The 12,206-nt window shown below is 50.0% G+C and overlaps 1 protein-coding gene across 3 annotated transcripts in view; it reads left to right on the plus strand.

The window, feature by feature from the left end:
• The first annotated feature begins 2,658 nt into the window (after positions 1 to 2,658).
• DNAJC5 (DnaJ heat shock protein family (Hsp40) member C5) overlaps positions 2,659 to 12,206 on the plus strand; it is a 29,162-nt gene continuing 19,614 nt past the window's right edge. The window contains exon 1 of one of the 3 annotated variants that reach the window (XR_003103111.2): positions 2,659 to 2,884. The gene's annotated coding sequence lies outside the window, so the exon portion shown is untranslated. Of the gene's footprint in view, positions 2,885 to 11,545; positions 11,650 to 12,206 lie in introns of those variants that run through there. The other 2 variants (XM_025263878.2, XM_025263880.2) reach the window with 2 other exon arrangements.

Here is a 12,206-nt window from a genome sequence, read left to right on the forward strand (position 1 = left end):
AGGTGGGCACTGCAGCAAGAGGGTGGCAGGCCAGCCAGCATTCACACACTGAAGGGCTCGGGCCTGAACTCCTGAGGTTGTCCACTTGCAGCTGTAACCGCCGTGGTGTTTCAGGAAGGGCACATGCATCCTCGACAGGTTGGATACCAGGCTGGCTCAAACCCGTTCCCTGCCCAGACCCCACCCATCTTCCAATAACTCTTCACCGTCCTAGTGCTTTCTTCATGCAGAAACAAGCACATGTGAATGTGTATTCTCATTCTCTTGCCATTCTTAACACTTCCTGTGCTCTGCTTTTCCTTCTTAATGCTGTGCCCTGGAGTGCTGGCTGCACCTCCCCAAAACTTCTGGGAGAGCCTCCGTCCCACTGCCTTAGTGCACCGTGCAATGCCCCCTTTGTCTTGGATGTGCCCAGTGGGAAATCCTTTTACTGAGAGCACTGGACCTCCCTTGGGTCAGAGAGCATGACTTGCCCCAGATGCAAAGGCAGGGAAAGTGAATGACTTCAAATTGTATGTGAATTGTATGTGACAGCCCGGCAGTCCACACCACACAGCATGAGGTGTGAGGTGTGAAGCTGCGCCAAGTGGAGAAAGCACCTTCCTCCATTGCCTGTGGTCAGCATTTACCCTCTCTGATGATGAAATGGGTTCCAAGTGGTCTTCATTTTATTTAGTATTTAAATGTCTTGTGGATAAGAGTTTGCTAGGCCTTGTGGGGGACAAGGACGACCCTGACATGGACCTAGCCCTCAGGTGGCTCCCCTAAGTAATTGACCCATGAGATGAGCTTTGAGAGCTTGAAGGGTTGTAGCAAGTGGTGGGGCTGGCGTTGGAGGGCAGCTGTGCAAGTTGCTTCCATAAAGTCCCAGTTTCCTCTCAAGGTGAGGATAAGGGTGCCCACCTGATCTCACTAAAGGGCCTGTGAAGGGCAGTACTGGACTGCAGCCACTGTCCACAGTTGACAGTATTCCTGTCTTCTTATCTCCAAACAGGTTGACTTATTTTATAAACATACTTGTAATAATGTACTTTTAACATATGCATTTTGCTCATTTTACTTTCAGGAGCTCTTAAAAGGATTTTCAATGCTATTAAGTAACTTTGTATACATTTTATAATTATATTGTTTCATTTGAATGTCTTTTAGGTTTCCATTTTTACTATTATAAGAACAGCTTAGTGATATACTTTTTTCTGTATTTGGGAATATTTTCTTAGAATATACCTAAATAGGAACTAGTAGGTCAAGGAAAGATTCACTAAGGCCTGCTTCATTCATTTGTGCAGTGCCCAACTCAGCTTTGCTCTGAAATTGGTACCAGGTCTATTGCTTCATTCATTCTTTCAGTGCCCAAGAAACTTCACTCTGAAATTGGTACTGGGTCAATTTGATTCTCTCATTGCACCTTTGATTCTGCTTGGAATCTTTCATCCTCTTGAATTCAAGGACATAGATATGAATCTGGCCCTTCTGCTTCTCGGTTTTCATAGGCTGCTTCTTTCTGCCTGTTTGATGTTGCACAATTCAACAACTGCCAGGCGACTTCCTGAGCTCTCTGCCACTTACAGGCCCCAAACCTGGGACAGACTGGGCAGTTTAAAGCCGGCAAGATGGCAGAGATGTAAGAGGACAGAGGTAGAGGAGGCTGGAGCTTGTTGGCTCTAAGTCTGGATTTTACTCAATGTGTCATCAGAGGAGCCTGGTGGGCTACAGTTCATGGGGTCACAAAAGTCGGACACGACTGAGCAGCTAACACACAATGTGTCACAGGGAGCCTTGGATATCAAAATTTCTGTGTTAAGAATATGACTCTTCTGAGTGGAAAATGGCCAATGGGAAAGTGTGGGAGTGAGGAGACAGAGGAGTACTGACCAGAGAAGTCTGTTGGATGGCTTCTAGGATGGAAACTGGTACACATACCAGTGTACCACGTACAGAGCAGGCACTCAATAAATGGTAGAACTTTCTGACATAGCGATAGGGAAGGGTAGAGAGCAGGTCTCCCGTCCCTCAAGGGGTCAGTGAGATGAGCAGTGGTCGAACCTTGGGTGGCAGGGGAGTGAGTGGAAGTTGGTTCAACTGCCCTTTTGAGTCATTGTTTGCCTGTGGTTCTGGGAGGGGCTGGACAATGGCGGTGGCACTTCCGTGATTGGGCAGGCAGGCAGGAAGTCGCATCTCTGCGCCGCAGGGATGAGCAAACGTCAGTCCCTAACAGTGGCTCAGCGGCCGTCGGCCTCCGGGTCATCTCCCACCAGCTCCCTCTCCAGTTCTTTGACGAGATCAATTACGATTTCTCAGTCTTACGTAAAGCACGGGGCAAACTCAACTGCGGGACAAGTCCCCCCACGTCCTGTTTTGGCGAATCTGGCCTCAGTACCTGCGGGCGCACGGGACAGCACCTGAAGCTCCGGCGAGCAGGCCCCACCCCCGCCGCTCGGCCCCGCCCCTGCGGGGCTGTGGAAACTTCCGACTCGGCTAACGAGCTCCGCCCATAGGTCCTGGGGCCCCGCCCATGGGCTGTCCGCTGTGCGCTCGGGAGCCTCGATCCACTCCTGTCACTCGGGGCTCCGCCCCATGGGCGGAGCCTCCGTCCAGCGCTCTGGGCGCACGCGCTGCCTGCCCAGCCCGCGACTCCGATCCGCCGGCGCCCACGTCCTCCCGGGAGCGCGCGCGCCGGTGCGGGTGCGTGCGTGAGCGTGCGCGCCCCCGCCGCTTCTGCCGGTGCTGCTCCCGCGCCCTCTGCCGCTACCCCCGCCGCCGTCGCCGCCGCCGGGTCCCGAAGCGCAGCCCCGGCTGAAGAGCGCGTCGGCCGGCTACCCAGGAGCGCCGCGCAGGGAAGAGCGGAGCCGCGGAGTCGGCGGGCGGGCGGGCGTGCGGACAGGTGAGCTCGCGGCGGGCCGGCGGCCTCTCGTCAGGCCGGGCAGCCGGGCAGGCGGGCGGGGGTCTGGGTGACGGGGACGGGATAGGCGAGCGGGGGCGGGGCGCGAGGTGAGGGTGACGCGGGGCCGGGTGAGGGGGTGCGGGGTGGCGCGGCGCAGGGCGTCGGGCCGCGCGCCCGCAGCCGGAAATGGCGGCGACCCCCTCTTCCCCTTTCTAGCCCTCGGGGCGGGCCGGGGTCGGCGGTACGGCCTCAGAAGCGGCGGGAAGGCCTAGGCCGTGCGCCGCGGTCGGGCCGCCGGGCCCTCACTGGGGGCGGCCAAAGACCTGACATGCGGCCGCCGGGCCCTCCCCCCGGGGCAGCTCGCGCTCCGGGACTGGGGTCTGTGCAGGGCGTCCCCGCCTCAGGGAGGGTCTTTCCTGTCCTGCGGGCGAGAGGGGGAGCGCCACCGGTCCTGGAGCCACGTAACCTATGTCTGGGTCATTATGTTTATAGCTCACGGAATTGAGCTTGATTCCTTGACGCTGTGTAAATTAATCTCGCGGGTGAAAATCATCCAGTTTGTAAGAAAAAAACGCTTTTTCTGCCTCGGCGGGACATCATTTGAAGTGGTGCCTGTGTTGCAGTCATACAAGAGAGGGTCAGGATCTCATCCTTGCGGGTTCGAACTTGTTTGCGTTGAGGGGCTGGATTAAGGATTCGCCTTTTCTTGTGCCTGAGAGACGAGTTCTCATTATTTGCTCGGTTGTGCTATGCAGGGAAAGGAAGCGAAAGTTTCCGGGTTTTTTTTGGTTTCCAGGTTTAGGCTTAATAGGGGTCATAACTTGAGAGGTGGCTCTGCTGGATACCTTTGTCCTTACTAGTTGTCTGTTTAAAAACTATCTGCTAACCTAACAGTTAGTTAGGTTACTGCCCCATCTGTAATCTGGTTGCCTCAAGGCGGAACTTCAGCCAAAGCTCTTGAGATTTTATGTTCATTTGCTTCTGTCTTGTTAAACGTGGTGCTGAGTTTCAGGATCAAGGCACCTGTCAAACTTTGAGGGATGAAATTATGAGGCAGGACTCACAGGCTTTGAAAAACTTCCTGCCTGAGAGCTGCACAGTTCTCCTTCCACCTGTGTCAAGGTTGCAGAACTTGGGTTGCCTCGGATGGGACTTCCGATGGCATGTGGCCAAGCCAGGGGCTGGGTGGCTGTTACTTCCAGCAGCACGGGGCTGTGAGGGGCACACATGCTGCTGGAGCCCATTGCCTGGACCTCTTAAACGTGGTGAAGGCAGAGCATCCAGGGGGTTAGCTGATGAGCAGACACTTGGGAGGCGCATGGAGGAGACTCAGCTTTGCTGAGGGGGCCTCAGCTGTGGAACCACTGTGGCCTGGGATGGGGACCCTTGTGGGCAGAGATGCCTGTCAGTCCACTCCCAGCCTCTGTAGCCGGTCTCCTCCCTCTGGCCCCTGTCTCATTCTGACTCCTGCCACAGTGGCTTCTCAGCCTGTTTCTTAACAGACTTCCTTGCTCCTTCCTGGCTCTGCCTAGATCACTGGCATCGTTACCTTTAGCCTCAGGGCAGGCAGCCCTTCCCCAACTGCCTGCCTGCTGTTTCAACTCAGTTCAGTTCAGTTGCTCAGTCATGTCCAACTCTTTGCATCCTGGTGAACTGCAGCACACCAGGCCTCTCTGTCCATCACCAACTCCCGGAGCTTGCTCAAACTCATGTCCATCAAGTCGGTGATGCCATCCAACCATCATTCTCTGTTGTCCCCTTCTCCTCCTGCCTTCAGTCTTTCTCAGCATCAGGGTCTTTTCCACTGAGTCAGTTCTTTGCATCAGGTGGCCAAAGTATCGGAGCTTCAGCATTAGTCTTTCCAATGAATATTCAGGACTGATTTCCTATAGGATTGAGTGGTTTGATCTCCTTGCAGTCCAAGGGACTCTTCAAGAGTCTTCTCCAGCACCACAGTTCAAAAGCAACTCACCACCTCCTGTTCCCTGTTTTCCTTCCCTGCTTAGTTTTCCCACTGCACTTCATTCTTCTAATGTCCTACTTAATATATTTATTATAACTTAATCTTTCACTGTGAGGTAAAGTCCACAGGGAGCCTATTTGTGCAGAGAACAGGGGCTGGCACGTGCTGCATGCCTGGGAAATACTGACAGAGAAAGTGGAGGTGACGAGCTTAGCAGCAGCCCGCGTCTCTAGGAAGTCACTGTGGTGAGTGTGGAGTCCTTGAGGTGCTGGCTGCTGAGGGAGGTCGGCAAGTTACCTCCCCTTTGGGAAAGCATAACCAGTTAGCGGTAGGTCAGAAAGGTCTTTGGACCTCCTTGTAAACCTTTATGCAACTTTTAGTCTATAGTTAGTCCAAAATAAAAAGGTTTTTGTCAGCTCTTGTCTTCAGTTAACTTCCCAAAAAGTAAATCCCACACATTAGCCTCAGATACTCAGTGACATTTGTTGATAAAATGAGTGAGGTGGAGTAACCCATTAAAACCACATGAAAATGAGCTGTCCCTCAGGTGTGCTCTGAATCCTCCTATGTGATGGAAGGACTCAAGTCATTTCCAGAACCTTCACTCAGTGAGTTTATGTTCTTGGTTTTCATTCACTGTGTTACCGTGGTACCGGTAACACAGATACCACGCGTCTCTTGGCCCTTTGTGTTCTTGAGCCCCCTTGCTCTCAGAGGGTGGGTGCTGTGTGCTCCAGGCTGAGCTACCCTAAGGACTAGTGTTTTGTTCCGTCTCAGTCCTGTACTTAGAGTCCGGCCTCTGTGCTAGTTCCTGTGCTAACTTCCCTGCCACTGCCACCACCAGGCAGAATCCCTGGCAAGCTGCTGATGGCGCATCTCAGAGCCTAGGCATGACGTGCTTGCCTTGGTCATGGGCTGTAGTCGATGCTCAGTGGGTGTCGAATGAATGACTAAAATGCTGTACAGCAGCTGTGCGGGGGTTAAGGGAACAAGGTGGAGTTTTATACAAGGTGAGAGTTTGCTTCTAAATTCAGGGACTAAAATGAGCATGATTTGTTCAAAAAATTTATTGGGGTGTAATTGATTTTACAAATGATTTTTTTGGGGGGGGCACACCACAGGGTACATGGGATCTTAGTTACCCGAACAGGTACTGAACCCACATTCCCTACAGCAGAGTCGCAACCACTAGACCCCTAGGGAAGTCTGCAAATGATCGTGATAGACACAGATATAATCACCCTTGAAAAAAATTCCCTAACTCCTTTTAAAAGTACTTTGTACAAGGTTTGGAGTATAGAGTGCTGTAGGTGAACCATATCTCAGCCAATGAGGTCAACCAGTTTTCCAGGAAGGAGACAAATTCCTGTGTCTTCAGGGGACAGGTGTGGCACATGACAACCAGCTCTTGCACAGGCAGTGTGGAGGAGACTCTTAGCTCTTGATGGCGCCCTTGTGGGTCTCCCGGTGCTCCCCACACAGCAGTTAAGAATGCAGTGCTTCCCAATGGAGCTCCCTTTTATGTTCTTGTTGGCTGGGCAGAGTGGAGCATTATTGAACTGCAGACTGCCTCTTGCTCCGTCACAGTCCTTCCCTATCTGTGTTGGCAGGGCCTGTGCTTGAATTTCCTTCCTGAAAGAGGACAAGACTCAGGCTCAAGTGCTTGACCACTGAGATGAGGGTTGTGGAACCTGCCCTTACTGCCTGTTGGGGAGTACAGGAGATATAAGTAGGAAGCTGTGTCCTCAACTGCTTCCTAAATACAAGTGACAAAGATGCTAAAAAATGAGAATATCCATATTTTATGAAGATGCTACCCCTTATTTAAGAGAGGGAATGAAGGAACTGTTGGGACCTCCTTGGCAGTCTGTGGTTAAGACTCCACGCTTCCAGTGCAGAGGGCATGGGTTCCATCCCTGGTCGGAGAACTAAGATCCTGTATGTCAAAAGGGGTGGCCAAAAAAGAAAAGAGGGAACTGCTAGGCCTCCTGTCCTGACGGCAGGGCCACGCTCAGATAGTGACATCACCTGAAGAGGATTAATAGCGGTCTGTTACTGGTCAGTCGAAATTCAACCCAGAAGATTTAAGGATTCAATTACCAAAACAGCCTTTAGTTTCAATTTTGTCTTTTGTCACCTTTGCATCAATTTTGTTTGAGGATGTTATATTGGTGAAATAATACGTTCTGCCTTAGTTCTTGGCACTGGCAGACATTTAATAGATTTTGTCTTTATTAGGTAAGAATTGTTTGCAATTCCAAGAGCTTTGCAGACATATTGGTAATTCACATTGGTGAGACCATGCATTCAGTGGATGTCACGAAAATGCCCTCATGTTTCCTTTTCAGGGGTTGTCTATGTACTTCAGAGCTCCACTTTACTCACGAATCTTTCACCTTTGTAGGTGTGTCCATGTGACTGGTTTTTAAAACTTGGTTCTGTGACAGAAACCATAGTCCTTTATTCATGACACATTAAACCCAGCTACCCAAGTAATATTTTTAAATTGGGTGATACCTTATGAGTGATCAGTGAATATTCCTTGACTGTATGAGTATAAATAAGCCTTATTCATTATGAGTTAGTTACAATTTTATTGTCCTTTTAATTTTTCTAGACTGAACACAGAGCACTGGAAAACATGGTGGTTTACAAAGTGGAATGCACAGTCTCCATTGCTGTGTTCTAAGGAATTCTGTTGGAGAAGGAAATGGCAACCCACTCCAGTATTCTTGCCTGGAGAATCCCATGGAGGGAAGAGCCTGGTAGGCTACAGTCTACTAGGTCTCAAAGAGTCCCACAGGACTGAGCTATGCCAGTTGGTTACAAAGTTGCAGTCCTGAGAGTCAGAGGATTGGAATGCTGACTTGCTACCCCTATGGGCTGTTCCCCGCCCTGGCTATCTCTGGGATGACCAGCTTATTTCTTAGAGAGCTCTCCCTAGGGCCCTGTGCCTCTGTTCTCTGGGCGGGTGGAGTGGAAATGTGCTAGACTGAACTCACCTGTCCTGTCCTGGCCTATGGTGCCTCAGAGGTAATGAATTGAGGGCTGGGGGCCAAGATCTTGGGCCCCTGACACAGCCTCAACTCAGCTAGACTGGGCTCTGCGCAGGGAGCGAGTGCCACCTGCTTGGCTTTTAGTTTCCCTTCTATTATTGGAAGGGATTAGCAGCATAGCAAATGTTTGATTTTTAGCTAGGCGGTCCCATTGAATTTTTCTTTATTAAGTAGTGTCTTTCATCATGAGAGGGTATCTCTAAGAAAAATGGAAAATTCTGGGTCAGAGAATACAAACTTTATTGTTTTTGCCACATATTACCAGATTTGTATACCCTCTGGCAGGTACAAAGGATTTTAACACTTTTAATATTTTACATTTTGCTGCTCACTTAGGTACTGATCTAGGGTTTGATAGTAAAATGTGAGGGTCTTTTTGACCAGTTGTAATAAATTTTGCTGTGTCCTTTAAATTAAGATTTTTAAATAGAAAAGAGTGATAGGTTTCGTGATAGACTTTTTCTGATGCCTGAAACCAGGACGCATCTGTTTTCTTGTTTTGTTTTTAACTGAAAAAAGAAATTGTATTCCAGATAACAATGTTTACTGGGCTGTTTTTTTTTTTTTTCAAATTATTTATTTATTTATTTTGGGCTCTGCTGGATATTTGTTGCTGCACAGGCTTTTCTCTAGTTGTGGTGAGCGGGAGACACTCTCTAGTTGCAGTGCACGGGCTTCTCATTGCAGTGGCTTCTCTTGTTGCAGAGCATGGGCTCTAGGAGCACAGGATTTGGTAGCTATGGCACACGGGCTTAGTTGCTCCAAGTCTTGTGGGATCTTCCTGGACCAGGGATCGAACCCGTGTCTCCTACATTGGCAGGCAGAGTCTTTACCACCAACCCACCAGGGAAGCCATTTACTGGACTGTATTTACTTTTGAATCACAAGGCTCATCACATGTAAAGTTAAAATTTTTAGTGCAGTTTAATGACTCAGTTTCATTTTAAGATGAAACTAGAATGTCTGTACTTTAAAGATTATCTTTGAAGTGTTTTTTAACTGTCTAGTTGTAGTTGTCTTCAGTGTGAAGCAGTTTGTTCTCCTCTACAGTTCATGTGGAGGAGGCTTCCCCCCCACCCCACCCCCCCAGCTGCAAGCCCTCTGAAGCGATCCGCTTGAGAGGCAGCCAGGCTCCTTACTGTGCATCCGCCTTAATCCCTGGGACAGCTTGCATGGGTAGCTGTTATCCAATTGTATAGATAAGGAGGCACAGTGACGAGCTTGGTATTGGGGGTTAAGCACAGTCAGTGTTGTCACCCAGCTTGCCATGACAGCACGGGATTTCCTTCTTAAAATGCTGTTTCTGTTGGTGCCATTTTCTCTTGCATCATTCTACCTGGTTGGGTGATTCTAGCTGACTGTTACCAGCAGCATCCTACTCCCTGGTGTGTGTACCAGTGTGACGCCCACACTTGTTTCATCTGCCCCTGCCCTTTCTTTTATTAAAAATTGATCCATGACTGAAGATAACTGAGGGGGCTGTCCTGGCGGCCGAGTAGGCCAGCTGTCCAGCCATCTCATCCTCACTCAGGCTGGCTGATTGCAGTGCACAAAGGTGTTAGGGGCACTCTTGGACCTACTGGCCTCTGGGGGTGCTATGCAAACCTTCATAAGCATCTGTGATCTACCTTTTTCCTTTTTTTTTTTTTTCAAGGCTGGACTGTGCAGCCTGTGGGATCTTAGTTCCCTGACCAGGGGTCAAACCCTTGCCCCCTGCATTGGGAGCACAGAGTCTTAACCACTTGACTACCAGTGAAGTTCTTATGATCTGCCTTTTACTTGTAGCATTCCTTAAACTGCTCACAGTATTGCACTGTCATGAGGTAAACCTGTCATTTCATCAGACCCCTGTGCTGCTCTCTGGAGTGGGCAGCGGTCTTTGTCCTGTCCCTACCCCAGAATGACCATCCAGCTGATGAACAGCATGCCTCTTTGTGGTGATCACAGGGGCAGAGTGTGTTTCAGTGAGCAGCAGCTCGATACAGCCTTACCTGGTCACATGCTAGCCCCCTAAAGCCTTGAAGGCAGGTGTTTTCTTATATTTTTAAAAGGCAGATGACAAGAAGGCAAATTAGTGAACTTTGGATTTTATATCAAAAATATATGTAGCAACAACAAAAAAATGTATGCAACAATAATGTTCAAGTTGAGAGTTTGAATATAACCTTCCCAACTTGAATTCACCATTATGAACTTTGTCTGTCTGTGTAGTCTTCTCATCTGTAAATTGGAGGCCAAAGTAGTAATCGCTCATGTTTATCATGTACCCAGCATTGCTTTCCTCAATTTGCAGGAGCCTGCTCCCAGACACTCCATGCCAGGCCAGCTCCAGCCCTACTGGATGAAAAGGAGGTGCAGGTGTTGAGTAACTGCTCGGGTCCCTGAGCCCATAAGTGGCAGAACCGGGCTTCAGCCCAGGCAAGTGACCTGAGAGCTGCCCTCCCACCCCTCCTGGACTAGGTACCTGCCCCACAGACCTCTTGGTCTAGAGCACGTGTGCCCCAAATGCCTGTACATGGTGAGCATGCCTAGGCTGTAACTGCTGTGTTGGTGAAATTTCTGTGATAATCACGAGGCCTGTCACCAGTATAACTGCAACAGCAGATGTGTGTGTCTTGACGCTCACCTCTGACATCAGACATCTCTTTACAGATGGCTTGTCACTGGGTGGTTGGTGCAGCTCATACTTGGTTTCGTGCTGGATTTGACAGAATGGTTGGTTTTGGTTCTGGCTTCAGGAAGCTGGCCCACTGCTTCATCAGAGACAGTCAGCCCACAGTGGGAACCCTGGGCTGGCCAGCCCCAGGGGGCGGCCCTGGCTGGTGAGACACAGAAGGCATCATGGCTGCATCTGCCACGTTTTATGGACTTTCACCCACTGTGTGTGTCTTAAGCTTCCATTCATTCTGGAGTTGGAGAGTCCAGTCCACTCGCTAGGGGTGGCGCTGCCCCCAGGGTGATGGGTCATTGGGTTGTCAGTGTCATATCCTGCACTGCTCAGCGCCCGGGCTCTCTTGAAGCCATAAGTAGGTCTCTCAGCCTGCACACTTCTGAGTGACTGATTTCGGTCACAGGCATTTTCATGTGATGTTCATAGTTGAGGATTTGAATGTTGTGAGGATTCTTCCTGGTGGTCATTCACGAGAGTGGCCTTGTCCCTGAGCCTGTCTGCCTTTTCTGTCATAGAACACGTCCCTCCTCTTCTCCAGTCTGCCTGCTGACGCACAGCCTGTCCACTGAAAGCCAGGGGCAGCGGATGGCTCCCTGGGTGGAAGGGGCCTGTGACTTCAGCCCTCTGAGATTGTCGGCGTTCTGAGTGTAGAACACCAGTACCCAGAAAGCTCCGCTGCCCATTGCTTTTATAAGAAACACTTTTGCCTTCCACTGTCTAGTTTCATATTCAGCTTTGGGAATACGTTAAGGTTTTCTGGAAATGTTTGGTCATAGCATGGTCCGCCCAGAATCTCTTGCTGCAGCCTTGCGCATAGGTGAGCACCTGTTAGCTCCAGTGCTGAGATGGCGGGTATGTCTCTGTGTCTGTCGGTCATGCTCTGGGTGTGAGGGTTCTAGCTCGCTTTAGGCCCCTTTACACTGAGGCAGTGTCGCCCTGCTGTTTGCGCCTCAGGGACGCTGACCAGAAGGGCCAGGGTGGAAGTGAGGCACTGCCATCCACGCTGGGCCGTCGACAGCCTCCTCTTGGAGTCATAGGCTTTTGAGAATGTTCGACTCTCCTTGTATTCAAACATGTAAGTTACTTTGATCAACTTCTGACTTTTTCCTTCTGACTGAAAGCATTAGGTTATGAAAGAAAATCATTTGGTTTCTGGACATAAGTCACAACCAATAAAATTAATTCCACAGACACACTGACCACTCTGCCAGGACTGAGGCAGCACTCGGTTTATTCCTCAGAAAGGCTTTGAATGTGACCCTGCTGGGGCCTTTCCGTTTCCCCCGGGGGTGTTGCTGAGCCCGTGCCGGTCAGCCTGTTGCTCCCTCTGTGGGGCAGATGTCCACTGTCTTCAGTACAGGAGCACACGCACTCAGTGAGCAAGCGTGGCTTAGCTGCTGCTCTCTCATGGGTTGGTCCTCCCTTGGACACTGATGATGGCAGTGAGTCCTTCTTAAAGAGGAACCTGTTTTACTCACTTAATTGTCTCTCTCTATTCTAAGGCTCACATCACTGTCGCTTTTTATTATTCTTAGAATTAAGGAAGAAAGGTGTCATCTTTAGAAGTTGCTCTGTTTTCCTAGCCAATGTAGAAATTCTGTACATTTGACATTCATTTTAAGTTAGGAGCAA

This window comes from Bubalus bubalis, chromosome 14, assembly GCF_019923935.1.
Source record: "Bubalus bubalis isolate 160015118507 breed Murrah chromosome 14, NDDB_SH_1, whole genome shotgun sequence".
Lineage (NCBI taxonomy): Eukaryota > Metazoa > Chordata > Mammalia > Artiodactyla > Bovidae > Bubalus > Bubalus bubalis.